Source organism: Vidua macroura, chromosome 6 (genome assembly GCF_024509145.1).
Source record: "Vidua macroura isolate BioBank_ID:100142 chromosome 6, ASM2450914v1, whole genome shotgun sequence".
NCBI lineage: Eukaryota > Metazoa > Chordata > Aves > Passeriformes > Viduidae > Vidua > Vidua macroura.
The window spans coordinates 49,610,592-49,629,323 of record NC_071576.1 but is presented as its reverse complement, the minus strand read 5'-3'; the positions used below and the strand labels follow the sequence as shown (position 1 = coordinate 49,629,323).

The 18,732-nt window shown below is 39.7% G+C and overlaps 1 protein-coding gene and 1 long non-coding RNA gene across 6 annotated transcripts in view; one reads left to right on the top strand and one right to left on the bottom strand.

The window, feature by feature from the left end:
- Positions 1-18,732, top strand: part of KCNC1 (potassium voltage-gated channel subfamily C member 1) — a 121,267-nt gene that overhangs the window by 41,454 nt on the left and 61,081 nt on the right. The gene's annotated exons all lie outside the window — the stretch shown is intronic.
- LOC128809532 (uncharacterized) lies at positions 1,276-16,318 on the bottom strand. The gene is made up of 4 exons (XR_008437755.1): positions 16,290-16,318; positions 16,089-16,188; positions 1,465-1,547; positions 1,276-1,378 (listed from the first exon to the last, which is right to left on the bottom strand). It is a non-coding gene; the product is annotated as an uncharacterized LOC128809532 (long non-coding RNA).

Below are 18,732 nucleotides of genomic sequence, written 5' to 3'. Positions count from 1 at the left end.
TTATCGGAACTTTGACACCTTGATAAATTTCACTGCATTGCTTTGACAGTGCACTCTGTCTCACAGAGCCTGAACTTCACACACAGCCTTTAGCTCCAGATCATGCAGTTTGGAGCTTGCCTCTCTACATGGTGCTCTGTTTTGGAACTGCTGAGAGAGAGAGCAGTCATTTCCCATCCATAGAGACCTCCTGGTAGCTTTCCCAGGGCAGCTGGCTCAGGCCTCCTGCAGCCACAGGGGAGAGTGGCTCGTGTGCCTCTGACTTGGAGGGCTGGTCGCTCTGGGGAGAAGCTCCTGCAGGACAAGGTGAGATGTGCAGCAGCCTATCCCAACAGAGGGTTTAGCATCCCCTGCACCCTCGCTCTCCTCTGCATGGAAAAGCAGTGGGACAGCAAGTGCAGGAAACAGCTCCAATAGCTCTGTGCCAGCACATGGCTCCTTTTTGCCAACTGAATTCCCACATGGCCATTAGCACCCAGCTATTTGACTTGCATGCTTTCAAAGGCCTCAGGGAGCAGAGTCTGCACGCCTGCCAGATCCCAGTGGCTTAACTGCAGCCATACCATGTTCACTTCAGCTCTTCCAGCAGGTTTGTTCACAAGTGGAGCAAACTTAACAATTTTCAATCCTTAATTAAAGTGGCTAAGCATATGCCACATTTGATTCCAGAGGTGAGAAAATTCACTCATGCACGTATTTTATACAGGCAGATGTCGTATGTGGTTTTTATATTTATTAGGGTAGGATTCTCAGTTGAAATCAACTAGAGTAAGTTTAGAGGTGCTCTAATTTATGGCAAAAGAATGCTAGGAGATAGAGGCTCTAGGCTAAAACATGGTATAGAAGAGATAGGCATTTTTATTAGTCTCTGGTTTAGCCCTCACATGCAAAAGAAAGTGATGTGGAAGCAATTCAGAGGAAAACACTACTTTAATAGTAGGGGCTAGAGATTAAGTATATTATGAACTGCAAACTCTGTGTGGTCTTTCAGCACCTACTGTGCTATTCAGAGTCATTTTGTTCATTTAGGACAAAGCCCTCCCTGGGAACTTCACCCAAGAGTAACCAGAGTTACTTAGGGCATCCCACAAACAATAAACCTCAAGAAAGGACATGGATAGGGTTTGATCCGGAAGAAAGGTACAACTCTGCACATAAGCAGAGCTGAAGAAATTAATGTACTCTTCCTGGATAGCTGGGAGTGAAAAGAAATAACCTGTTATATTAATAAGGCAGGTAATCAGAGACTCAGAAACTCACACCCACTCACCTGCAAGGAAGGAAAATTTCATGCTAAAGCAGGAAATACAATTGTTGTTGACCTCCATAAGAGCTGGAAATAGCATAAGTCAAGTGAATTTGATTGTAGCTTCACAATCTATATAAAGAGAAGCCAATTTTTCTTTGACTAACATGCTTATATTTAGGATCCTAAATCTGTATTTGGAAACCTAAGGAACTGACCTGATTTTCTGAAGTGTTCAGCACCCAGTGAATGAGTGGAAACATTTTTAAGTGGCTTCTGCAGGAACTGCTGGATTCAAGAGCTTTTGGTGGGGAGAAAGAAATCAAAGTTTCATTCTATTTCTTAACTTTGTGCTTACAAAACTAAGACTTGCATTTTCAGAATTCATCACTCTGCAGCAGTATCTGATTTTGCTTTAACTAGTGTACTGCTAGAACTACTAAGTGTGTGGATTTTAAAAAGCTTTCAGACTCTTTGACTATGACTTAAATAGGGATATTTAACACAGAGTTAACACAGATCCACTTTGCTGCCATGCTAGTTTGAAATCTGAATAAAATAATCCCTAGAGCAAAAGCAAAGCTATATAAACAAAACCGTGGCAAAGCCATATGAAAGTCAGGAGTAAACTACATTTGGGAATGCTCACATGTAAAAGGAAAATTCCTGGTATATCAGTTGAGAAAAAGAAGAGTTCTAACAATTTAGTAAACTGTGGGGGCCTGCATTTCCCTGAAAATGGCCTTTCCCCAGCAGATACTAAAGTTTTGGGGTCACATTGCTGGTATCTTAAAAGGGCACTGGTATCAGTCTCCATCTCATTCAGAAACTTTTTTATCTTCTGAAGACCACAAGATGGTATAAACCTATTTGGAAAAGGCATTGTAAAAACCTGTGGCCGAGCCAATCCTTACCTAAACACAAGGATAATTCATTAATTACTGCTGTATTATTTCCTCTTATGGCAATATAGCATGAAAATCCCAGTTTAAAAAAAAAAAAACACTTTTTTTTTTTAGTGGTACTGCATTTGGAAGTTCTGGAAATTGGGAAAAGAAAAACATATCTTTCATTGAGTTCTTGTTTTTATTTCACCGTGACCATTTCAAAGTTCTAGTGTTATTCATAATTTAAGATTTTGATTCAATCCCAGTAAAAATATTTAAATACAGTTGCATGCCCTTCACAGTAGCATTGGGGTCTACAAATCTCATAGATCTGCCTGATAAATGAGTTGTACATTAAAGTCACTTCTTAAAAGTACACACTAAATTAGGCACCTTTCTGCAGACATACGATTTACAGGTTAGTGCACTCTTCCTAATACAAAACACTCATACACACAGGGTACCATTCCCAGCAGTCATGAAGCAAAGCTGATTAAATAAAAAGAAAATTGAATTCTTACTTTTCTCAATGTAGAAATGTAACTACCCAGAACAAGAAACATACAAAGACCATTATTTCCAGCACAGAAATGTCTACAGGGCCCAAAAGTAGCATTGGTAACCCTTTATGGCAGGCTCTGCACAAATACCAGTTAGAGGTGGTCATTACCAACAGTTATTACATTTATAATGGATAGACAAAAGGCAAAACATAGAACAGAACAGAGGCACATCAGATGAGATGAGTGAGGAATTAAATAGACCTCAAGGTCACTACTCCTGCAACTTCTAACAGGTAGTTTTAGTCCCCAAATATGCTTGTGTCCCATCTCTGGTTTTTTGAGAGTGTGTGTGTGTATGAAGTGCTTTCAACAACTGTAACACAAGCAAGTGAACACAACTGATTTTTCTGCAACAAATCCCATTTTTCACATCTTACCACCTAATTCTCTATTGACCATGGATTGCCACTTGCCCTGGCAAACAACTTTCCAGACTGTTCTATAGTTCAGGTTCTCTTCTGTCTGAAAGCTTTTCTGTCTCTGGGGCTAAATTTCCAGCTAGATTTTCAAAGCACTACAAGGATTATAATCACTTTGTGTTTTTTTTCCCATGGAAAGCATGTGACTCAAGCATGACACCTCTCAAAGAGCTCAGACGGGGCTTTCCTTCTAATCCTGGCCAATGCTTACTTGTGCAGAGTCTTTGAGTAAACTTGTCAAACCCAAATTTGTACTAGATACACTGTTCATAAAAATGTGAAAAAAACCCAGATGACCTGTAAAAAATTAGGAGTTGTTTTTTTTTTTTTTACTTAGTTAACAGAGTCATCCCTTAAAACAGCACTAGAAGAGATATATGATCATTATCTCTACAAATCAGTTTATTTATAAAACAAATCATTCAGTGATCCTGGAGAGCTGGGACAAAACCACAGATTCTAGGGCAGGTGATGTACCAAAACACATGCACTGGCTAGACAGCACAATTACCTTGCAATTACAAAGCTGCTCAGGATTGTGATATTTCCAGTACTGGAGCCTTCAGGCAGTGTAAAGCAGTGATTTAATACAAAAGCTGGCTATTAAAAAACTTAATAGTCTTAAGACGGATGCCAAGTTTCACCATTAGAATTAAGGTCCCAGCTGGGATTGAAAGTCTCTTCCCTGGGAACCAATCTCCTCATAATTCATCAGTGGCTGCTGTTTCTGCAGGCAGGCAGGCAGTAAATAGCTCCCCACTATTGCCTCCTGTTCCTCAAAGCAGAGGAGAGCTCTCCTGCAGCCTCACAGAGAGGTGAATGCCTCATCCCCCCCTAAAACTGGAGCAGAAGTGAGCACTCCTTAGCAGACCACAGCAGGGGTTGCTGAACCTCCAGGTATCTGAGACTGGTAGAGGAGAGGCTTGAAATGGAAAGGAATAAGAAGGAAGCTTTAACTCCTTGATTTAAAGGCATTTCCTAATGCCAGCCCAAACCACTTCTGTCCCCAGGATTAGCAGGAGGTGCTGCAGAAGAAAAGGGGCCTTGGGGATGTCTAAATCACATGCACAAAGCCCAGAGGAAATGCATCATAAGTGGACTGGTGTTTACAGAGATTATGCACCTGATTTGTCCTCTAAAATGAGGCAAAACTTTCCATTAAATTATTTACTCATCTAGAAAGCAACCTACTAGAAAGGAAGTAGATTTTGGTGTTCAAAGGTGCAAAAGTTGAATGACAATGCTGCCTAATGGGAGAAACAAATGGATTAGAGTCCACACAGCAATGCCCAGACTGACCCTTTCTCATTCCATCTCCCACATAAAATATCTACTGAAAGGTACAGAAATAATCACTTTATTACCAGAAACCCAGTGAAACAATAATGATCTAGACTTCAAGTGTCAGCTGCCTGCAATTGTCCTTCATATTGTATGTCAGCTATTTCCAAATGGACTTTTGAACCAAAGCCCACAAATCCCAGCACAGAACAGGGACCAGGGTGATCTTCAGAGACAAAGCTGCCCATGCCTGGTAAAAAGCCATAGAGCTTAACTTCCTCTACACTGCAAAGTGGCACTTTGTGGTACTTAAATTGGTTCAGTAAGTCGCAGTGTTTCAGACTGAATCTTTGAGTCAAAAGGAATTTCTCTCAGGGAAAACTGCTACAGGACTGAGGTCTGCCTGACTGAAGCAACAGGCTCCTTCCCTCTTGATGGCACAAAATTTCAGTGTAAAAACAAAGAGAACACAGAAAGTGATTTCCTCCTAAAGACACTTCAATACCAGGAAACGGAAGTTGCAAAATAGACAGCCAGGTTCTGTTTTCTCCTGGGGTGTATGTACTCAGAAAGTTCTTTAGGGCACAAACAGGGTTGGCAAAGTCTATGGAGGAACAGCTGACAGCAAGGCATTACTCAGGGGAATGCACAGATGTTACAAACACCTACGCTTCATTCCAAAATTAACTTTTTTATTAGCAAACATTTGTCAGTCTCAGGTCCGTCTGCCTTAGAACAACAGTCTGCTCTGGAATGCTCATCAGGAAGATGTTACCTATTTGTTCAGGCAATTTGATCTTGGAAGACGCACATACAGTATTTACTGGAACCAATGGGTAGAGGGGAAAACAAAGTGCTATATACCATGTACTCAACACCACTAATTATTTCTCCCCTTGCTTACAACTGCATTATTTATTACACACGGTGCTGTGTCCTGGATGGTTCAGGTATAGAGTTGTGGTAGTAAAGTCATTCCTGATAAAATTCTGAAGGCTTCCTACCACTTTTAGTACTTACTTAAGCCAAGATTTAGGCTTTCCTAGGCTGATCTTACATATGCCTTGCACTGTCTTCCAGGATATTTGGTCAGACTCTCATGTGATGTAAGTGAACCTGGCAGCACTGCAGGGAAGAGCATGATTTCCTCTTCCACCAGCTGAGAGTCTGGCACATACTTTCTCCTAATTAATATTCATCCCTAGGCCTGCTGAATTTATGGCAGAGAGTTAGCTGCCCATGGAAATTCTAATTGTTTAGAGGCTCAATATCCCTTATAGCCTGCAACACACAGTGAGAGCACCTTAATTATAAAAAAAAACCCAAGTCTACTCTATTAATTTGTCCTCAGTAAGCTGACACTACATGAGCTAATATTTTACTAACTTAAAGAGTTCTGTAAAGATTTAGAACATTTTCTAAAAGCACTGAAACAACAAAAGACAAAACAAAAAAGTCCAAGTATTCTAAAGTGACACACCTCTAGTTCCACAGACATTCTCTCCACAGAGAAATATAGCCTAGTCTTCAAATTGCTCTTTGACTTCTGAGTCATTTGGGTACATTTAACATTTTTAAGCAAGGTAAACACACACACAAAATACTGTAGACTTTCAAAATCACAGGGCAAAACCGTTCACAAATGAAGAAGAATTATAGAAATACTCAGGAAATACTCTGCTCTCTCCTACCTCCTGCCAACTTTGTTACATAGTATCTGATCTACAAAAATACTCTGCATTTTCATTCTTTAGTCCATAGGTAATTTACTTTTTGTCCCAACTTCCATTTCTTTTAGGTCATCATTTTCTCTGCCTCTCCCTTCTCACTTTCCTTTATTTTCCTATTTTTTTTTCTTTTCTATTTTTCTTTCATGAAAAGAAAAATTATTTCAAAGGCCAAGGACCAAGTCAGGCCATGTATAACTTGGGTGATTTGCACAGCTGCCAGGCACAAATACCAACTGCAATATCTGGTCAGAGTGGACAACACAGCTGGAACTGTTACCAGCTTCATGAAGCCTGGCACTTGATTTTTAGACACTTTTCTCTTTCCTTTCTTTGTCCCAACATTGTGAAAATTGAGTGAGATCTTGATTTCCAACTAGTCTTCCAGAGGAAGCCACTGAGGCAATATACAGGAAGAAAATTTTAGAAGAAAGTGCCACAAAATGAAATGCCAACACAATTTCCAGCACAAAGGCACACCTGCGTATAGTGCAGGAATCTTTATTTTTCAGAAGTGGAGTTTGGAAGGCACCCAGCCTTTCAAAATGACAGGTCTGCAGCTCAGTTCGAACAAATGTATTGGATACCACTGCAAAATAGCACTGGCTTTCAAACTCTCTGAAAAAATTAATTTGCTTTCAGTCAAAGAACACAAGATAACATGCAACACGAATCCCAGTCCCATGCCAAACCTTATGTTTCTTTAATCTTAGATACAATCACATAAAGCTGTTAAAAAAAAAAGAGACACTGTTAAAAAAAAAATGCACATTCACTGTTAGAAAATACTAAGTCTGAAAAAAAAGTCAGAAGGTAGTAGCTTCCACCAACAATTACCTTCATAAAAATCAAGTTCTTGATTCACACAGGCAAGTTGGAGTGATTTGTGTGAAATTTTCTTCTGTGAATGACAACTAAGCTCTAATGCATATTTTTTTCTGGGAGAAATAACTGCTGTACCCTATAGTTAGAATTTATTTAAGGAATTTTTTCCTGGCTATCTCCAAATAGAGTGCAATATGATTTTGTATTAAAAATATATAAGTGCAGTGTTTTTACACTCCTACAGGATGTTGATCTGGTCTAACAACCCTGCTCAAGCAGGATCATCTGGAGCCAGATCCATGGGAACATATCCAGGCAGCTTTTGAATATCTCCAAGGTAGGACACTCCACAACATCTATCAGCAACCTTATCCATTGCTCAGGCAGTGTTTCCTGATATTTGGAAGGAAGACCTCCTATGGTTCATTGTGTGCCCTTTGCCTCTTGTCCTGTCACTGTGCACCACAGACAAGAGCCTGGCTTCATCCTCTTTGCATGCTCCCTTCAGGTATCCGTAGTCATAAACAGCATCCCCCCTGAGTACTCTCCTCCCCCAAGCTAAACAGTCCCAGTTCTCTCTGCCTTTACTCACCTGAGAGATTAGTTATTTCCCTAACCACTTTTCAAACTCAGACATTTCACAACACAACAGTTTTTTTCTTTTTTTTTCTGATAAAACTACTAAAAATGCTCACCTGAGCTACATAAGCACAGCCTTTAATTCAAAATCACAGCAGATTATTTCCTCTGAATGATAGATACATAGCCTACACTAATTCAGGGATGAGCAAGGAAGAGCACAAGTTCTCCAGAATAGAGTACTTCAAAACAAATAATCACATTTTGCATGTTTGATTTTCCCACTCGCCTCTCCATATTTAAACAAGAACTTTTAAGCAGAGGGTATATACAATTCATTAAATCTATGTTTTGGATACTTGCAATTAAGCTGCAAGGATACATTTTTTCATCAGAGCAAAATTATTTAATAGCCATAATCAACACAATCAAATATAATCAGTCTGACAAGATAATAACATTTTAGAATCATTGACAATAACTTTCTGCCTTGCCAGCTCACATCCATATGAAGATGATTACCCCTGGAAAAGATATGTGACTTCAAAGGTTTCTACCTCTGGTTCAATACAGTGTTAAGTTATGTGTTTTCAGTTTTATTATTCTACCCCTCTCTCATTATTTTTTTAACTTTTTGAGATATGTACTTTTGGTCTTTTCCTTCACTCTCTACATTCTCCTCCTCTTTATGCATATCTATACCTTTATGCAAGTGATTAGAATAATACACGGACATTCTCCAACAATCTTAAGCATCATAAACCTCACGAAATGCAAGGGACACATGTTTGCTTCCTAATGCATAATTTTGGATTTTCCCCCAAATCTGCACACCAGCTTTCCCCATTTATCTTCAACCATGCCCAAGACATGTGTTAGCCAACTTCTCTACTTCCATTCTATTTCCATTCCTCCAGTGCTATTACTTGGAATCTGTCACAACATGAAAATCTTCTCCTACCCTTCACCTGCTCAGTCTCCCATGAATTCTGCTCCTCTGTCTTGCTGTCATTTTCATCTCACTCTTCTATTCGGTCCCCTTACTCCTACTCTACTCTTTAAGGGGCCTTTGTTTTCCACTGGGAAGTAGCAACACTGAATTCAAATTTACTTTTATTTCTCAAGACTCTTATTTTGAGCCTGCTCACACTCTGCAGATTATTGCCTTCCCTGCCTGTAGCTCAGACTTTTTTTGCCCGTCTTCAGTTTCTCCTAAGCTCCTTGTCTTTGCTTCTGACATCTCATAAGTCTTTTCTTCTACCTCTGCCTTACTCCTCTCCTTTTTAACTAGAACACCTTCTCTTTCCTTGGTCTTCCCTTTTTCTTCTTCAAATTCTTTAAAATTCTCTCAGATTTTCAACATAAAGCTGGAGTGTGTTGAATTTAGCAATGCTAAATTCACACTCTCTTCAGAAGGAGCTACTTCCCAATGAAATCTGAGCTCAGACATCTCCAAAAGAAGCTTCACACTCCAGCAGGGAGAATCCTCTGCATCTAAATACTGGATAGACCTTAAGCCCATCTGCAGTAGGTCATCTTTACATAAGATGCAAAATATATTATTGTTATAATAAAACATTAATACTACAATTGCAGCTTTGATATTGAGTGCTTTCAGAGGCTAAATATTCCAAGAAGGCACAATTTCTTACAGCCTCCCATTCACAGGGCATTTCCCAAGATAAGTTTCCATGAACAGACTGTTTTTCTAAGCAAAAGAACTGAACTCTAAACTTTGTTTCACAATGTGCTGGGACCCAACAGTTGCTACTATTCCCAAAAATGTGTCCTTACATACTTTCTTTAATGAAATTGATAATGTATTATATCAATAGTTTCCTAGAACAGCTTATAAAATCTTGATTTAATTAGGAGCAAAAAATCATCTTTTTGTAATCATGGCTGAAAAATGAAAGACCAAGACTTTACAATACACAGGATGCAAACCTGTCCTGAAGACAAGGCTCTATATTTGCTTCTTAAAGTAAATCTAATGGTTCCAAGGAGGGGAAAAATGTATCTGGGTACTTTCATACCAGAAATTTAAGGAGAAAAAGCCACTTGCTCTTGTTTATATAATCATTATTGCTGAAGAAAGTGGAATTAGGTTGATTTGCAACCTGCAGGAAGCTGGTCTTCTGTCTTTTCTGTAGTCTGCAAATATTCAATAAAACATGTTTGCCTCACCTTTTGAAGAAAACAATTCTATTCAAAACCATGGGATACAGAGCTATGGCAGGACATGGTTTCATATTGAGATCACATCACTGTAGAAAAGGGAAAGGATGGCTAGGAGGCAGGAGTGTTCAAAGCCTATGCTGAAGATCAGTGTAGCAGTTCTTCAAGGAAACACCACCATGTTTGTGATTTATCTGTTGGATCTACTTCTCATGGACACATAATTTCATTAAACTGTTAGACTTATGAAAAAGTGACAGGTCACTATCAGACCCATATTGTCCTATGGTTCTTTGGTTGTTTTTGAAACACAGAGCTACTAGAAGCAGTGCAAGAAACATGGGCAATTTCATAAGGTTGTTTGTTATTATTTGTATTATAACCTTCTTTTCTAATCATTCAATATGCAAAACAAAAACAAAAAAAAAAAACAAAAAAAAAAAAAAAAAAAAAAAAAACCTTAAAATGCTTGTAAATACTAACATTAATCGATTATTATTGATTCTGCCCTATGGTAAATGGGAATAAAGAGTATGATAGAAACTGTCTGGATATAAATACTGATGACAGCAGTTATAATTATTGGCTATAGTTCCCTTTTTGTTAGAAAGACTGTTTTTTTATGAAATCCTGTTGGATTCTTGGAATTCTTGGAACAGGCCTAAGCTTTCCTGTCAGCTGGTTTTAATTTGCAAGAGTATCTGTGCTAAAAGCACAAAACACTACAAAGCTAGAAAGGTCTGGAGTGTGATATTGAGGGGTGTTGATAATGCATCATGAAAGTGTAACAAAAAGCTTCAGATCTAAAACACTTCTCAGTATGCAAATCCCTTCCATCTACAGGTCCTTTCTCAAGCTCCTTGCCTGCTTCTTCCTCCTTTGCCATCAGCCCTGATTATGACATGAGCCTTTGCCTGTGCCAACATGAATGAGACATTTTATTGCAATTAGCTGCTGCATTTATTACTGACAGTGTCTTCCCCAGACAGATGATCAATGCAGTTATGAGCATAGCAAGACCTAGTGAGAGATGAACTATACCTAGAGTTTAAAGTCTGCATAGGCCTGTCAAAAGGTAAGAAAAACAGAAGTAGTACGAATCACATTTTACCAGTAAGTATTGAAAATAGACCAAGACACTGCCAGAAGGAAGTCTGTTGCAGGGCTATGAAAAAGCCTTTCCATCATCTGAGTCTTAGCCCAGCACTTTGAGTGACTGTGTACTTACTTCATTAAGGCTTTTGTGGGTGGGAGGATCTTGAAGTGAGGAGGAGTGTAGTATGGAAGAGGACATGATGCATTGCTTCTTGGGCTGTGAGCTAAGGTAATTTATAACAGCATTACCTAATCAGAGTTTCCAGGATTTTTTCTTTAATTTGTTTGGGATTTATTTTAAGTGACACAAAAACTAGCAAAAAGATATTATAGTACTCAAGGAGACTCAAAGGTACATAGCAGGCAGTCATAGCCCTAAGAGTTCCCTGAACAGGACAGCACAGTAACAGACTGGATTGTATTCTTTGTAAAATACATATTTCATGTGTAGAAAGTGATGGAAATATAGATTTCTTTAAAGCCACAGAGATGTGGGTCTCTCAGACATTTTACAGACTCAGGCCAATGTCAATGCAATAGCACAGAATCACATTCTAGATAGCTTTCAAATCCAAACATATCTTTCTTTCCAAGGTTTGTAGAAGCAGAGGTACATCTCTACCTACTATAAAGAAGAAACATCTTCTTGTTAAATTATGAGGCCAAGAATCAAAAAACCTATCTTTAGATCCACTTAATTCATTTCAGTTTATTTACTTACAGCTGTCTTTAGACAGCTGCTGGAAATTGTACTTTTCTTGTGCCTCGGTTTCTTCCTTGACCCAAGTCATTCATGGGAAGAAGTCAAGGCATGACTTCAAGTTTGTTTCCTTGTTTAAAGAACTCGTTCTAGGAAACTTCATGACCAAGGTCATTGAAGCCATTTCTGGAGACAAAATAAGTAATTAACTTATGATGACCAAGGTCATTGAAGCCATTTCTGGAGACAAAATAAGTAATTAACTTATGTCCTCAGCCTGGCCAAATGGCATGACATAAATAATTTGTTAAAACACAATCTACCTGTAAGTATATCAGCATGCATGCAAGGACATTCTGAACCATAAGAATTAAACCTTCCAGCTAAGATGAAGATCAATCCTAGCTTGAATTCTTAATATTCCTCTAGAACACAAGACATGAAATCTACATGTTTACCTTCAAACTCATTCTCTGTTGTCACCTTGACTGCCCGGTGTGGCATCTGGCTCCTAATTAGAAAGGCATTTCAGCACGGCCAGCACCAGTCCTTGCATTACACTTTCTGAAATGTTTAGTGGAGTGTTAACTAGGTGCTGAAAGCCAGGTGAATTCACAGCACCACTGAAGCTTCTTATTAAGCAGCAGCAGCACTTTCTCAAAGCAGGTGGAAGGCAGGAAAATCTGACTGGGAGCAGAGAGGGAAGGCAACGCTGTGAGTGACTGGCACACAGCACCAGAGGGAACCCAAGAAAGCGCAGGGATGGAAAGAGGATGACAAATACAGGGCAAGATAGGCTGACGACAGTATCTTTATCAAAAGCCCAAAATTCTAGAATAAAAAGAGGCAGCAGGGGGGAACAATCATTTCTACCCTGCTCACTGGAGACTGCAAAAATAGGAGAGCTCAACTAAGGAAGAGATTCTACCAGAAGTTTTCATTGTACAAAGTCAGATCATCAGCCAGTATAAGTCAACACAATGGAGCTTCACTTACACAACCCCCAAACCACCACAAATAATTCACTCCCTTCACACCCTGGCCCCAGCTTAGATTATGAACTGCTAAAATCCATTCCAAAATATTTGCTTTCCAAACAATTTCATTATGAAGGTGCACTGGTATCACTTAGAGATGCCCCATGCGCTCTGTCAATACTAAAATTGCTTTTCAATAAAGCTTAAAAATTAGGAAAATATAGTATTAAGAATGGTTTTGAACAGAAAAAGAAAATTTACATGAGTAAATGCTGACTTTCATGTATTTGGTTTCCTAACAAAAAGAATATTCTAATTTTCTCTGTGAGTAATGTGCCTTTCAGTAAAACCTTCAATGTATGTTTCCATTTTTAAGAAGCATTGAAAAAAATGCTTTCTGAAGTTATAAAAGAGCATGACAATACAAAGCAGGGTGAACCCAAACTTTTTGTAAGTGCTGTATGCTTTCCTCCTGTCAGTTGGGTGCCTCATCTTGCTGCATCTAAAATCCAGTCCACAGGTCTTGGTACCACAGCAGTTTTATAAATGGATTTCTACTTAATGATAATTTTGTTGAAATTGGAAAGGGCTGTGCACAGCACTACTCAATTTCCAATGAAACTTCTATAGTTGGCAACAATGTCTTTTACAGGGAAAAAAATTAGGTTTGGGTCCTTAGTCTTAGTGTGTCTTTATTGTTTTAATACATCAGACTCATTTTTCCATGTAAAAATAGTATCTGTGCTTCCTTGGGAGCTGAGAATGGAAAATGATAGCTGAACTTTTCAGTGCTTGCACTGCCTGAGCTGACATCAGTTTTGGAAAAGCAGCTGAGTGTTCATGTTACCCTGCAAGAGTTTTAGGCAACTGAATATGAAAATCTGCTTCTATACTGAAACAGATCTACTAATTTTGTGAGAAGAGTTACTATAAATATTGGAAAGAAGAAGAGTGGAAGTCCAAGGTGTGTCTGGTAGATGAGCAATTGCTCAGTTCTTCTGCCCTTTATCAATCTAAGCAATCAATTAATACTGAGATGGAATATCAGAGGAGATTAGGTAGAACAAACTTGGAGTTAATTAGAAATCATGCTTCACATTATTCTTCTAGTAACAGCTGTTCTGAAATATTGCTATAGGGATGATCCCACTGCAATGCTGGCTTTTGAAAGCCTTCCAAATCCTGTAAAATGTATTAATCTGTGACATTCATATGAATAGCACAGACAAACAAAAGCAATTACTTTCTCCTCTTTGTTCTGATTTGTTATCTTGGTTTGATGTGGAGAGCCTATGCCAAATATCTATCCCTGATGCTTCTATGATTTGATCTCAGATTTATTTCCTTTAAATTATGTGGTCTATTTTGGGACTTCAGCTAATGGAAAAACAAAGACAGCTAAACAACTTCACTAGGTAGGAAAAAATGTAACTTTCTTCCCTCAAGAACCCTGGATTTGGAAGTCTTTCTTAACATAGTTTTTGAAATAATAATAATAAAAAAAAAAGAACAGGGATGGGAATGAAGGAAAAGGAAGGAAAGATGTGTTTCTGAAGTACTGAAAAAACTGCTACCATAGGCAGTCTGTACAAAGTCAGAGGGGAAGGGGAAAATGCTGCATTCATAATTGAGATAGATTTGTAGAAACTGTCAGGAGAACTGCAGCAGAGAGCTTGCCTGCAGAATTCCTGAGCCAATCCAGCGGATATCCTGCCTACTTTGTTTTTTCTTTCACTGATTAAATGTAATTAAGAAGAAAGAGGCTCTCCTTTCTGTCCTGAAGATGCAACACAAAAAGGGCTTGGGTGTGGGGGCATGAAGGGGAATGGCACCACAGACAGCTCCTGCTCCTTTACAGCAGGAGGATGCTCTCAAAGACATTTCAAGCTGAGGCTGACCCACAGCATACTGCTACAGCTCTGCTAAAGCATATAGGGATGCTTGAAATCCCCAGGAGCCCTGCTAATGCAAACCCTATTCCCTAAGGATATTGGTGAGCTCTGCCCGGCCATCCCAGCAGGGCTGAGGAGGAGAGATAAGTCAGGTGTGCCCAGTCCCACTTCACAGTGACAAGGACATGCAGGCTAACCCAGGTGCTGCTAACCTGGGAACTGGATTTGGCTTCCCATACCACAGCAACAAGACCTTTCTTCTTTGGGAAGCACCTAGAAAAGCCTGACAAAGCCTTCACCAGCCATATTTTGAAATAATAGAAACAAGAACCATTTTCTAATGAGAAAAAGTATAAGGAGTTGAGATGAGAGGACTGTGATAAGGAATGACCTAAGTAGTCACAGGAAAAGCAAGGTTAGAGTTAAATCTTAGAAGTCTCAGAGCCCAAAGCTCCTCACCCTTGCTCCTTATTTTCTTCATCTCTTTAAAGCAGCCACATTGACCTGGCTGTAATTTGGATGCTAATTTTTTCTCTCAGCATCCAATTTGTTAAGAAAGAAGAAAAGGGAGAAAATGTTTTCTTTAAAAAGCCTTCTGCCTGCATTCTCCTTGAGAAAGCCAACAGGCCTGAGAGATTAGTGCCATCACAGTTACATGGACCAGCACTTCATAAATACAAATAAATCAGTGACCTGAAGCCACATTTGCTCAGCACAGTCCCAAGCCTTGCTGCCAGCTTTTTTAAAAAAGAAAAAGATTTGATCCAAAAGGCCAAATGGCTTTGGATTATACCCTAAGCCTGCAGCATATCTTCTGTCCCTGGCACTTTGAAACAACATGTGAGGGGCAAGGCTTCCAACTACCCTGGATCAAAACTCAAACAAATGGCAGAAAGGGAAGAGGCAGTCCAGGACAGGAGAATCTGACAGATGCAAGCTTGTTGGGAGTGCTGTTCTCCATGGACACATCAAGAAGACAGGAAAAGAGGAGGCAAGAGCAGGGAGGAAGTGGGGTGAGCACACCAGCATTAAAAATAAATAATTGTGTCACATATTGTGTACAGGGCTTAAAGACTAGCATTTGCAGCTGACAGGGGTTTTAGGGAGGTTTTTTGTTGTGGCTATTTTTCCCCCTTTTAACGCGTACATCACATTACCCCGAATTGACAACTCCAGTCATCCGTGCTGCCAGAGTGGCAGCCCTGCAGATCCCCTTCTGTGGATTCTGCTTGCCTGGGCACCCTGACGCTTCCTTCATGACAGCTCTGGAGACCTCAGGATACGATCTTTCCCTAATGCATTCACAAGCTCCCAGTAATGCTGATCATCAGCTACCCAGGCAAATCAAGCCTCCCCTACACCATCCTTTTTTTTTTTTTTGTCCTTTCTTGAGAAATTGGAATCCCATGTTGCTAAGTCACTCAGTCTTTCACTACATGCTGGAGAGGATGTCTGATGTTTCTGTCTGCTGGTGCTATTCCTGGCCCAGTTTTCTCACAGAACCTTTAGAACATGACATTCAAGAAGTTGCTGTTCATAGTCTGCCACAGAATGCAAGAGTAGATATAGAGGAATAAAATTCATGACTGGATTCTGATATTAGATTCCTGTTTTCCATTATCTCACAACACCTGAATGCATCTCTTTGCATTTTGCATAATTAGGCAGAGTCAGATTTTACAAGGAATCTTTAGAAATCACATGCCCCATCCCACTTACCTGTGAAGAGTGCTGGGTTCCTAATCCACTTAGGTTCACTTACAAAAATCCCAGCTAACACCCTCAAGTCTTTTAATCTATTTCTAGGGATTGTCATCACCTGCAAATTTGAACAGACACAGAATTTTCTGAATGGCTCATCCCTATCAACAGGGAACCACAAAAACTGAGCTCCCATTGCAGGAGAAAAGCTAAGAGTACCCCCTAGTGTTCTGGGTGCAACCTGAAAGTCTGGCCAGAGTGAAACCAGAGACAAGCTCATTTTAGAACATGGCCTTTAATCACGTGGCATCCATAGTGTCGTTGTGGAAAAGGATATCTGTTGCAGTGTGATTACCTGAATGAGCCTCCAAACCATTGTGTACCCACAGTTTGGTGTGTCACCACTTCCAAGGAATCAATAACCACCCTTATGATTTAAATATGCTCATGTAGATTTACACCAACAAACCCTTCTTTACATTGGCAATGGCTTAAGGGTGCTCCCAGTCACCTAAAGCTGCTCAGATGACATGCCAGAGTCATTAGGGTTTGGGTAACTCAACAGTTTGTGATGCTTTATTTATGAGAGTCATGCGTCTTAATTAATCTGTCAAGTGCTTCAATATCCACAGAGAAAAGGTGCAGTACAATGCAAGGCAAGGTTATTTATAACTCTCCCTCCTTCCTGCGCACAAAGTCACATTAATTCACATTAAACCCTTTTTTAATGACAGCAAAGTTAAAAAAATAGTGCAACTTCTGCTAACTGAATCCATTCCAGACACTTGTTTCTTGCCCTGCCAGGTCAGGACACCAGCAGGTCCTGCCATTAACCTCCTGCTGTGAGAGCTCAGCAAATCTTTTCACTTTTCTGGGCTTCTCTTCCAAGTCATCTCTCTAGAGATGTTCTTCCTGTCAGGGTGTATTACCAGGTGCATTTACTAAGTAGTAGTAATTATTTTGTCAATAACAAAGGAAATCTAATGTTAATCATAACAGCAGTCTTAATATACTTTGTCTTCCTGGCTTTTTCTGGAATAACAACAACTGGAAGGCAAGTTTAATTAAAATCCAGGGAGACACATGTGGAGTGCAGCACCCAGTAATATGTATGCAAATGATAACATGCTTGAGCACCATGGCCAATACAGTACTTGCAGTAACCCATCTATCAAGGCTTAAGTTATAGCACATGATGAAAATTTAATGATTAAATATAAAAACTTAAATTTCCAGTTAGTAGCAGCAGCTTATGAGGGGGTATAGGAGGGCAGTCATGAAAGCCTGTCACCTAAACTTCATCTTACACTGGAAAAGTATCTTCCTGGAGCAAAGCAAGCATATTAATAATGCAGTAGTGCCAGCTGAGGGAAACGGCTGGTTTGTAAAAGCAATTCTGACTGTAAGGGTCTAGGAAATGGAATCTTAACAGGATAAGCCACATTTACAAGCTCCTGCTAAGACGGCTCCTTTAGCATGCCAGAAAATAACTTATAAACAGATCACAGTTTGTACTTTGGCAGCACACTTAATACATGCCCAAAGTGCCTAGTCTGGAGTGAAATACATTGTAATAATAGAGACAGTGCAACTTGTGCAGGCCAGCCCCTTGTGGGTCCTTCAGAGTTTCTGGTTCTGCAGGGCGTGACTTTAACACAAAGCTCGCAGTGGCTTTTATTGCAGAACCTGTAAGATGCAAATTCAGCATTTCCTTTGATTTTTTTTTCTGATTACTGATTTGTGGGATGTTTACTTTTTCTAAGAGATCATTTTGCAATTTTGCTGTGATTTCAGTCAGTCCAAATAGCTTTGTTATTAAGTTATCTCACTGTGTACTTAGACTCTAAGTGCAGCTCTGTGATGTTTAAAACCAGGAACTGAAATGAAACGCTGTCTGAAGCAGCAGAAGATGAGCTGGAATCTTCTGGTTTTCCCTTAATCCAGGCTTCAATGTTGCTCCTCACCTGCTTCCTTTTCCTGGTCTGTCACATGAGGTAACAGCAGTTATCCAGCAATCTCAGAAGTAAATTGTAAGGATCAGCTTGTCAACACTCACTTAAATCCACATAAATTGCTTTAAGCATAGGAAGCAATAAAATGCTGAACAGCATCACTGCTGTGGTGTCCAAATGGACCATTGTATTGTCTTGCCAGCTTCAAAAGATGCAGACAAGATCGAAGCTCCATTGTTTTGTTTGGGTTTTTTTAATGGGCTGCATAAGGATTGTTGCTACCTAACACATGAAATCTCTTGGGAAAATAAAATATCTACCCCTAAACATCTTGAAATATAACTAGCCACTCCACAGTGCACAAATGGTCTGCTGTGGGTGTTCCCCATAATAATCAAACACAGGAAAGTGAGGAGGAAGGGAAGATTGGTACATACTGAGAAGACCTCTCTCCAGAGTTACCAGGTGGCAATGTCCTGAATGTAGATTTCTCTGGAAAGCTGGATTATCTTTTATTACCCCACTATTTGGTGAGCTTACTTCCCTGTTTAACTGGCCTGTTCCCTGCTCTCCTACATGTGGTGAGGCTTGGTGTTTTTGTATTGCTGCACATGCTTGAGCTCAGCAGCGCCGAGCAGTGTGCTCCATGTGCCATCAGGTGTACATAGCACAGAGCCTGAACGTGTGTCACCACTCAGAGTTACACAGCC